Source organism: Sus scrofa, chromosome 11 (assembly GCF_054392235.1).
Source record: "Sus scrofa isolate SSC_HxYL_T2T_F1_AM1 chromosome 11, Sscrofa_HxYL_maternal_Yorkshire_Landrace_v2.0, whole genome shotgun sequence".
In the NCBI taxonomy this organism is placed as follows: Eukaryota; Metazoa; Chordata; class Mammalia; order Artiodactyla; family Suidae; genus Sus; species Sus scrofa.
The window spans coordinates 74297531-74307495 of record NC_139393.1 but is presented as its reverse complement, the minus strand read 5'-3'; positions in this window follow the sequence as shown (position 1 = coordinate 74307495).

Here is a 9965-nt window from a genome sequence, read left to right as displayed (position 1 = left end):
GGTCTTCCTGCAAAGCTAATTATCTTTGGGCCCCAGCTATCCCTGCCGCTTGGGCCCAGCCTGGCCGTGGCTCCTATCCCCACGTGGGCGAGTTAGCTTTGCTCTCAGCACAGTTACAAACTTCTCCTCGACTTCAGTACAATGCACGGCACTGATCCCAAGTGGGTCTTGGTGAGATGGTGTAGGTCTGCCCCTCAGCAAAATTGTAAAAACTATTTATTTATTTTTAGGGGCACATCTGCGGCATATGGAGGTTCCCAGGCTAGGGAGCCGATCGGAGCTGTAGCCACCAGCCTACACCACAGCTCACGGCAACTCTGGATCCTTCACCCACTGAGCGAGGCCAGGGATCAGACCCACGTCCTCATGGATGCTAGTCGGGTTTGTTAACTGCTGAGCCGTGATGGGAACTCCAGGGAAAGCAATTTAAAAGCACGTGATTCGTTGATCCTGGGTTTTCAGCGCCTCCTTCGTAGATGAAGGACAGAATCAGGACTTTTGAGGAACCAAGAGGAGAGAACTAAATAAGGACACATAGTACATTTTGTACACTGAATGGGAGTCTCTCAGTTTTGTTAGAAGGGCAATAGCCATTAAAAATAAAAAAAAAATTCTGAGTTCTCTTGTGGCACAGAGGATTAAGGACCTGGCACTGTCACTTCCGTGGTGTGGGTTGCTGCGAGGTGAGGGTTCGCTCCCTGGCCTAGGAACTTCCACATGCTGTGTGCGTGGCCCCAGAATGCTTTGAAAAATTAAAAAAAAAAAAATTAGAGTTACACCAGCACTTGGATCTATTTCTACGTCATAGGAATTTCTGGTGGGGAAGAAAAGCAAGATGTAAAGGCATATATCGTAGGATCCCATTCTAGAAAACAACTAAAACCCTTTGTGTATGTCTAGGTAGACACACGTAAGTCTCCCATACTTTGTAAAGAAATAGTATTAACATGAGTTACTGTGTTAATTGTGTGGGAAACAACTGATGAGAACACAAGGAGGAGGAGAGAGGAGAGAAGCCAAGCTGAAAAAAAAGGAAGTTTGCATCCAACAAACAGAACACAAAGAAAAAGAACATGTGTACATATTAGTCTGGGTTCTCTAGACAAACAAAATCAATGGGCTTAATTATTTCCTTAATGTAGGCATTGACTTACAGCATCACGGAGGCTCGGGCCACGATCTGCCGTCTGCAACCTGAAGACCCAGGAAAGCTGCTGGTGTGATTCAGTCCAAGACTGAAAGCCTGAGAACCAGGAGCCCCAGGGTCCAGGGTGGGAAAGGATGGACGTCCCAGGTCAGGCAAGGCAGAATCTCACGTTTCTGCCTTTTTGTTCTATTCAGACCCTCAGTGGGCTGGACAATGCCCACCCTCTTTGGGGAGGGCAACCTTCTCTTCTCAGTCTGCTAATTCAAGTGATGGTCCCATCCAGAGACACCCTCCCAGACACACCCAGAAATGACGTTTACCAGCTGTCTGGGCGTGGCTTAGCCCAACCAAGGAAAATTAAGTGTCACAGTATCTAGTATGTGCATTTCACACATGTGCATGCAATGATATATAGAAGAATGTTTCAAATCTCATTCAGGTGAAATTCATATAACAAGAAATGAAACATTTCATACTTCAATCTAATTCCTAAATATGACCATCCCTCCAAAATAAAACTGCATGCATTAAGCAGTTTCTCCCAACTCTTATCCTCCTTCTAGCCTCTAACAACCACCAGTCTGCATGCTATCAGTATGGATTTAACTATGTTAGGCTTTTCATATAAATGAAATTATACTATGTTATCTATTTGTATTTGACTTCTTTCACATAGCTTAATGTTTTTGAGGTTGATCTACATTGTAGCTTATATCAGCTCCTCATTCTTTTTCACGGCTGAATAATATTCCCTTCAAGGGATATGCCACAAGTGGTTTATCCATTCATCTACTGATGGACATTTGGGATGTTTCCACCTTTTGGCTCCTGGGCATAGAGTTGCTGTGAACATGCGTGCACAGGTATTTGCTTGATTACCTGCTGAGTACCTGCTTTCAACTCTTTGGGGTATATACATAAAAGTGGAATTTCTGGGTCATATGGTTATTCTATGTTTAACTTTTTGAGACATCATAAAACTATTTTCCTATGTGGTTGAACCACTTTGCATTCCCATTAACATTATATGAGTTTTTTAAATTAAGAGAAAAGAAAACAAAGGCACCAGAGAGTCCACGAATGCTTGGAGTTTATTAAGGGCAGAGATCCCAGGGAACACACTAGCATCCAAGAGATGAAAAGTACCTTTGGCTAATTCCTTACTTTCATGGAGTCTCCGTTTCCTCATTGGTGAAATGCAAAAACTGACATTGTGGGATTACTGAGTATTATATGAAAAAGTGCCAGAAAGCTTACTTGCTGGCACAGTGTAGACACTCAACAATTAGTAGTTGAAGCTCAATACTCTTTACTCACAGAGCGTTCACTGTAGATGAAAAGATAGTGGAAACCAGGACAGACGTACCAGTGATGATCCCCCCAAAAGGGAAAGTTTCCAAGAGAAGGAGGAACTATCTCTAGAAAGTGTAATTTCAACAAGATTGGCGCAGCCATGTTAGAGGCAGTGTGGCATAGAGTGGTAAAAAGCCCAGGCTTTGAAATCAGATAGTCCTGCATCCACAAACTAGCTCACTCCCAAAGTAATCAGAATTCCTTTGACTGCAACCCAAACCAAACAACCTATACAAAAAAGGGTAATTTGCTGGCCAGGGCAGTGCTTCTGCACTTGTGTGTTACAGGCATGCTGGGATATTCTTCCCCCCAGCTCTGGGATGAGTGGGGACATCGATGAAAGAACAGGCAAGGGAGTGCCCATTGTGGCAGCGAGTGACAACATCGACTCATATTCATGAGGATGTGGGTTCAATGCCTGGTCTCAATCAGTGGGTTAAGGATCCAGTGTTGCCATGAGCTGTGGTGTGGGTCAGACACAGCTGGTGTTGCTGTGGCTGTGGTGTAGGCTTGGAGCTGCAGCTCTGATTCAAAGTCTAGCCTGGGAACTTCCATATGCCACAGATGCGGCCCTAAAAAGCCAAAAAGAAGAAAAAGAAAGGAGGAGAAGGAGGAGAGGAGGGGAGGCAAGGCTTGTCACTGCTTTTTTGGCATGCTGGCATCCTTCTTTCCCATCTCACCTGCCATCTCACGGGGCCACTGACCCCCTTGGGTGCCTAACCCATGGTTAGAGAAGAAATGGGGCCCTCTGCCCCAGGCCACAGGAGGAAAGATCTCAGGGATGTTCCAGTTGGTTTGTCTTACATTATATTCATGTTTCCACTAATTCCAATGACCAGGAGACAAATTATTTCAACTGGCCCAGCTTAGGGGAGCTATGGAGATGGGATCATTTAAAAAAAAACAGGAGCTTCCATATCTTGAGAGGGAAGAATGGTTTCTCTCTCTCTCTCTCTCTTTTTTTTTTTTTTTTTTTTTGCTTTTTAGGGCCATACTCATTGCATATGGAAGTTTCCAGGCTAGGGATGGAATCGTAGCTAGAGATGCTGACCTACACCACAGCCACAGCCACGCAGGATCTGAGACATGTCTGTGACCTACCCCAAAGATTATGGCAACACCGGATCCTTAACCCACTGAGTGAGGCCAGGGATCAAACTCAAGTCTTCATGGATCCTAGTCCGGTTTGCAAACCGCTGAGCCACGAAGGGAACTCCAAGAATGGTTTCTCAAATGGAGATGAGATCTCATCAAACATTTTGATGAGATGTGATTTATTAAATTTTTCCTCTATGGTTTGTGCTTTGGGTGTCATGTCTAAGAACTCTGCCTGGCCCTAGGTCCTAATGACTTTTTCCTAGGGTTTCCTCTAAAAGAGTGAGAGTTTTACATTTTGCATTTAAATTCATGATCCATTTCTAATTAATTTTCATATCCAGTCATAAGTTTAGGTCAAGCTTCTTCTGCCTATGGATGTCCAATTTCCCAGCATCGTTTGGTGAAAACTCTCCTCTCTCCATTGAATTGACTTGTACTTTCCCCCAAATTAATTGGACTTGGTGCATGGATCTATTCCTGGGTTCTCTTTTCTGCTCCATTGATCTGTGAGTCTATTCTTCCAGCTCCACGTGGTGTTGGCTGCTATAGCTTTATCATACGTCTTAGCATCAAGTGAAGGATCTCCTCCCATTTAATTCTTCTTCTTCTTCTTTTTTAATGGCTGCACCCGCAGCCTATGGAAGTTCCCCAGGTGAGGAATTCAATCTGAGCCACAGCTGCGACCTATGCTGCAGCTGCAGCAATGCTGGATCCTTTAACCCACTGCTCTAGGGATTGAACCCACATCTCCACGGCAATCCAAGCTGCTGCAGTCATATTCTTAACCCACTGTGCCATACCCAGAGCTCTTTAATTCTTTCAAAAAATGATTTTAGCTATTCTAGTTCTTTTGCCATTATGAATTTTAAAATCACATTTTCTATATATCTATAAAAAAGTCTTGCTGGGATTTTTGATTGGAACTGTTGAATTTATAGATCAGTTTGGTGGAAAACAGTCATCTTCGTGATACTGAGTCTTCCAATCCAAGAATATAATCTATCTTCTCCATTTATCATAGATCTTCTTTGAGTTATTTAATTCCCATATTGTGATTCTCAGCATACAGATCCTGTCCTGTTTTGACCCTGAAGAAATAAGCTGGGGAAAAAAATATTCGCAAATCACATATCTGACAAAGATCTTTTTTAAAAAAATGTACTGGAGGGAGTTCCTGTTACAGCTCAGCAGGTTAAGCGCCCAATTTGTATTCATGAAGATGAGAATCCAATTTGTGGCCTCACTCAGTGGGTTAAGGATCTGGGGTTGCCATGAGCTGCGGTGTAGGTTGCAGATGTGGCTCGGATCTGGCATTGCTGTGGCTGTGGCGTAGGCCGGCAGCTGCAGCTCTAAGTTGACCCCTAGCCTGGGAACCTCCACATGCTGTGGGTATGGCTGTAAAGAAAAAACTAACTTACAAAGTTGTGTTAGTTTCAGCTGTACAGCAATGTAAATCAGTCATGCAGTTATACATACACATATCCATTGCTTTTCAGATTCTTTTCCCACATAGCTTATTTCACAGTATTGAGTGGATTACGCTATGCTATATACAGGTCCTTGTAAACTTTTTTTTTTTTAATGGCTGCACCACTGCATATGGAAGTTCCCGGGCCGGGGACTGAATTCAAGCTACAGCCCTAGGCCACAGCTGTGGCAATACCAAATCCTTTAATACACTGTGCTGGGACCAGGGTTCTATCTTAGGCCTCTGCAGTCAGATTCTTAAGCTTTGCAGTCTGATTCTTAACCCATTGTGCTACAGTGGGAACTCCCTCTGACAAAGTTTTTTTTTTTTTTTTTTTGGTCTTTTTAGGGCTGCACCCTCGGCATATGGATGGAAGTTCCCAGGCAAGGGGTCGAGTCAGAGTTGCAGTGGCTCGCCTACACCACAGCCACAGCAACAATGGATCCAAGCCATGTCTGCGACCTATACCACAGCTTCTGGCAACACTGGATCCTTAACCCATTGAACGAGGCCTAGGATCAAACCCACGTCCTCATGGATACTAGTTGGGTTCATTACTGCTGAGCCATGATGGGAACTCTGACAAAGATCGTATACCTATAATGTAAAAAGAATTCTCAGAACTTGACAGTGGAGTTCTTGTTGTGGCTCAGTGGGCTAAGAGCCTGACATAGTGTCCATGAGGATGCGGGTTCCATCTCTGGCCTCGCTCAGTGGATTAAGGATCCAGTATTGCTGGAAGCTGCAGCATAGGTCGCAGATGTGGCTTGGATCTTGTGGCATAGGTTCCAGCTGCAGCTCCGATTTGACCCCCGGCCTGGGAACTTCTGCAGGCTTTAGGTCTGGCCATAAAAAGAAAAAAAAAGGGACAGTAAAAAAAACCCCAGGCTAGTGAACCAGTTATAAAATGGGCAAAGGATATTAACAGATAATTCACCAGATGGGACTTGTGGATGGTAACTAAGCCCATGAAAAGCTGTTCACCATCATTAACCACATCATATTTTAATATACACAAGCTTTGATTAGGCGCAAAACAATAAATTTGAGTGTTCATGTGGCCTGCTTAGTGTGGGAGAATTAAATGTGTTCATATTGACCACTAATGACAAAAAACTTATTTTAAGAAATTCATTGCTATCAAAATTATGTGTTTTTATCATATACAGAGGCTGCTTTTTTCTCTACAGGCATCTGCCAAATTTAAATAATGTAAAAAGTACTCACCTGGCGTTCCCCTGTGGCTCAGAGGGTTACGGATCCAGAGTTGTCACGGCTGTGGCTCTGGTTAGAGTGGTGGTGCGGGTTCAATCCCTGGTCCAGGAACATCAAGCTGCAGGTGGGGCCAAAAAAGTAAATAATATAAATAATAAAGTTATTTGGGAGTTCCCACTGTGGCACACAGGTTAAGAACCCGACTAGTATCCATGAAGATGCAGGCTCGATCCCTGGCCCTGCTCAGTGGGTTAAGGATCCTGTGTTGCTGCAAGCTGTAGAGTAGGTTGCAGATTCGGCTTGGATCCGGTGTTGCTGTGGCTGTGGTGTAGGCCAGCAATTACAGCTCCAACTTGACCCCTAGCCTGGAAACTTCCATATGCTGCAGGTGTGGCCCTAAAAAGAAAAAAAAAGTATTCGCCATATGGTCCACATTTATTTCTTTTCAGAAATGTGTTAAGTACGTGCAGTTAGGTTAACCTGTATTTTAGGGTAACAGATGTTATTTTTCATACTTTCTAATATTTATCCTCAATGATTCCCTTAATTCTACTGTATTATTAATTTGATCATACACTTCTCATGGTTTCCCCAATTTCTCCCAGCTCATTTGCTTAACCATATTGGGCCAGGCTATAAATCTGAAGGCAATGCCTAGAGCCTGGGTTCTAAATATTGCTTTTAAAAAATAATGCTAGGAGTTCCCTCGTGGCTCGGTGGGTTAAGGATCTGGCATTGTCACTGCTGTGGCTCTGGTCACTGTTGGGGTGAAGATTCGATCCTTGGCCTGAGAACTTCTTCTGCATGCTGCAGGTGTGGCAAGAAAACAATAATAATTTTTTAAAAGCTAGATATCAAATAGCAATTCATCCTTCACCATATATTTATTGAAGGTCAAATAATTGGTGAGTATTTTATCAGGCACTGAATGCATAGAAAGTTGACATAAATAATATCGCAGGACTTAAGCCTTACCAAGTTTACGCTGTTCGTTAGATTATTTGTCCCAATAATAGAGGAGGGTCAGAAAAGATAATAGAAACACCCTAACCATTCATAAGCTGCTCACAGTGCAAGCTCTTAGCCCAAGATGAATATCTTTTCTGCCCAAGGGCTCTAATTTACCATAACCTGCATTTCTTGCCTCTGTCTGCTCTGAAAGTTGACCACAGAAGGATGACAATGTAACCCTGACCAGTGACAGGAAATGACAGCCACTTTATCCACCCGACTGAAGAGAGGGCCTCTGTGTTGTGCTATGTCTAATATAATTGGTGTATTCTTTAGAAACTGCTTTGATAGAGGTTAGTATGGTTTTTCTCCAAAATGATGAAACTCAAGAGTTCCTGCTGTGGTGCTGCAGAAACAAATCTGACTAGGAACCATGAGGTTGTGGGTTCGATCCCTGGCCTTGCTCAGTGGGATCTGGCATTGCTGGGAGCTGTGGTGTAGGCTGTAGACACAGCTTGGATCTGGCGTTGCTGTGGCTGTGGTGTAGGCCGGCGGTTCCAACTCCGATTCAACCCCTAGCCTGGGAACCTCCATACGCCGTGGGTGCGGCCCTAAAAAGACCAAAAAAAAAGAGATGAAACTCAAGTCATTGTTCGCTCATTCTTTAAAGCAGTGATGCTCCTCTGCTGCCCCCTCAAGGTCCTCATGTTTTTCTCCATGGAGATAAAATTTTAAACAACCCCAGATCCCACCCAAAATAGGGTATAAAAACCATTCATAAGCTGCTCACAAGCTCTTGATGGTATCAGCTATGAAACAGCAGCAATAGTACCTTCTATACCCCTACTTAGTGGAGTGCTTCTTACTTCCCACGAGCATAATTCAGGGATGATGCATCTTTAACATGTATAATTTAAAAATATATTTTGTGCACCCTTTAAGGTAAAAAGAGCAAAACCTTTTTTTTCTAATGGTTTTAGGTTTTAAGACACCCACAGTATAAATTTCTCACAATAAATTCCATTTTAATATTTTACTGTCTATCATCAACCTATCAACTAAATTTTGGGTTTTTTTGGTCATTGTTTGTTTGCTTTTAGGGCTGCCCCTGTGGCATATGGAGGTTCCCAGGCGAGGGGTCGAATCAGAGCTGTAGGTGTCGTCCTACACCACAGCCACAGCCACACCAGATCCGAGCCACATCTGCAACCTACACCACAGCTCATGGCAATGTTGGATCCTTAACCCACTGAGCAAGGCCAGGAGTCTCACCTGTGTCCTCAAGGATACTAGTTGGGTTTGTTACTGCTGAGCCACAACGGGAACTCTAAATTTTTGTACTGAGATGAAAGAATTGACTAGACACTGGAAAATGTCAATTTTCAGACATTGTTACGTATTAGTAAACAGTACAATAAACAGGCCCACACTGGTTCTGGAAACATAATATGTCTGCAAGGGGTGGGAAGGAGGCCAACTTGGCCGGGCACCTGTCCTTCGCCAGAACATCTGCATCCTTGACCTCGCTACGTTCTCCCAGAAACCTAGCAAATTGCCCCCTTTCCCAGGGAGCAGACAAAGGTAGAGGATGCCAAGGACATTTTCTGCATCCACACAGCTAATAAAGAGGGCATGTGCTCTCCAAATCCGGGTCAGTCTGACGGCAAAGTCTGTGGTTTTCCTCATCAAAAAGTCTACAGGAGTTCCCGTCGTGGCGCAGTGGTTAATGAATCCGACTGGGAACCATGAGGTTGCGGGTTCGATCCCTGGCCTTGCTGAGTGGGTTAATGATCCAGCATTGCCAGGAGCTGTGGTGTAGGTTGCAGACACGGCTCGGATCCCGTGTTGCCAGTGGCCAGTGGCTACAGCTCCGATTCGACCCCTAGCCTGGGAATCTCTATATGCCGTGGGAGCGGCCTAAGAAATAGCAAAAAGATCAAAAAAAAAAAAAAGTCTACAAGTAACTTACAGCCATTGGAAATTACTTTGTAAAAAAAGAATGTCCTGGGATAAAGTTGCAGGTAATTTCAGTATAAAAACATCATTTGTTTCTGAAAAAGCACAGTTCAACTTGGCCTAGAAAGGAGTGTATCTAAGATTACTCTGACTATCCCTGGATTACAAGTCATTTTTATTTTCTTCATTGTGTTTTACTCAGGATTTTACAAATGTTCTTTCTTTTTTTAGGGCCACACCTGCAGCATATGGAGGTTCCCAGGTTAGGCGTTGAATCAGAGCTGTAGCTGCCAGCCTACACCACAGGCACAGCAACACAGGATCTGAGCCATGTCTGTGACCTACACCACAGCTCATGGCAACGCCGGATCCTTAACCCACTGAGCAAGGCCAGGGATTGAACCCGCAACCCCATGGTTCCTAGTTGGATTTGTTTCCGCTGAGCCACGATGGGAACTCCCCCCTTGCTACAATTTAAGATGCAGAGATGACCATGGCAGCCTCAAAGTGAAGGCCTGGGTGAAAGAGTTCAAAGAAGCCTAATGAGTCAAGGAGGGTCAGTCGCTCTCAAGGGACTGAGAAGGCCAAGTAAATGTTCCAAGATAGTTAAACGTGAGCAATCTGGATAAAAGATACATGGGTGTTTGGGGCACTATTTTTTATACCTTCTTGTATATTGGAAATTATTTTCAATAAAAAGTGAAAAAAAAAAAAAAAAAAAAAAAAAAGGAGTTCCCGTCATGGTTCAGTGGTTAATGAATTCGACTAGGAACCATG